Genomic DNA, 1,679 nt, shown 5'->3' with positions numbered 1-1,679 from the left:
TCTTTTTCTTTTCAATTCGTCATTTTGAATTAGAAGTGAGCATTATTTTTTTTTAAAAGCCAAATGAATTACATTTATGAATATAGAAAAAAAGATTTAATAATAATAATAAAGGAGGCCAGGGTAATGAAATTGGGGACTTTTATTGCTTCAGCGCACATTTAAAAACTTTGTCTTTGGCGCGCATTTCTCATTTTCTTTTTTTCCTTCTGGAACTGCAAAACATTTATCTTTCCCTCACCAAATTGTAGAAATGAAGTGTTTTTTTTCCCGCAGAGTTATCTCGCTTGCCACCATGGCCGAGGTAGCTGTTGAGAGCCCGAAACAGGAGCGCACCTCCCTCGCCTTGGGGCCTTCCTTTCTTTATAGCCCGCAAATTGATAAAACTCATTACATTCTAATGTGTTCTATTCGACCCTAATCCAACACAATAGGTCTATTAACACATCTATCGAGACACACACACCAGTAAAATGTCACACTGAAATCATTACAAAGACATCTCGAGCCAGTCTATAGACTGGCTCAGTGAGATTGTTAACTCCAGCACCAACGCATTCACTCGCCTCTTATATAATACATACAATGTCGTTGAAAATTATTCAAATCTTTTATATATTCCATTAATAAAAAAAATACACAAAGAAAAGAAAGAAAAAAAAATCCATCCCATTCCGTTTCGTTAATTATTTATTATTCATTATATTTCGTTGGTGGTGTTATATTATTTAATACTGGTTTTTAGACATCAGGAGACTTTAGTATGAAAAACAAAACAAACTTTATATTGGTGGTTACAAAATCTTTATTTATAATTAATTCCATGTTTTTTTTTTATTCCTTTTTATTTTCTATATTCAAAACTGTAATTTATTCATAGGTTAGGACAAACCTCATCAAGCAAGTGGTCAGCTTCCTGGAGTGATGTGACCGCAACGAGGTTTCGCTTCTTTCTTTTATGTCATCCCACTTCATTTACGCGGCGATTTACTTACGGCCCCAGGACAGAAAAAATAATAATAATAATAAAGAAGAAAAAAAGAAACAAAAAAGGAAACAAACAAGGCAGGACCAGCATAACGATCGATTGCTGTCCTCTTAAAACTGTGCCATAGTTTGTATTTCGTTTAACAATCGACAAAACGTGAAATACTGTGAAATAGAGATTCAATCCTTATATAAACGCATTTTCCATTCTACAAAATAACTCTGATGTTTATAAGCCAATATTTTTCGTCTCTAATAAACCCCTTTCTTCATTCTGTCTCTATCTAATAATATCGACTTCAAATTTTGGCCGGCAATTTCGGAGAAGGGAGTAAGTCGTTTGCTTCGGTCCCGGTGCTAAATTTTTACATATTTTATCGACTCCGAAAAGATAAAAGGGAAAGTCGACCTCAGCAGAATTTGAACTCAGAATGTCAAAACGGTCGAAATACCAGTAAGCACTACTTACCGGCGTGATTACGATTCCGCCAGCTCACCGTCTTTGTTTTTACGGCTAATATCCTTCTACTTTACATCAGTTATCTCTAAACTATTTCCTAACATTAACTACATCCACACTATCCTGTATTATTACTGGTATGGAGTCAGAATTCATACGTACACCCTTACTACACCCGTACAAAACAAACTGTTATATTTTAAATACAACCCGTCTCTCACGTATAGCTTGT

Source organism: Octopus bimaculoides, chromosome 3 (assembly GCF_001194135.2).
Source record: "Octopus bimaculoides isolate UCB-OBI-ISO-001 chromosome 3, ASM119413v2, whole genome shotgun sequence".
NCBI lineage: Eukaryota > Metazoa > Mollusca > Cephalopoda > Octopoda > Octopodidae > Octopus > Octopus bimaculoides.
Note: the sequence above shows the minus strand (reverse complement) of the source record.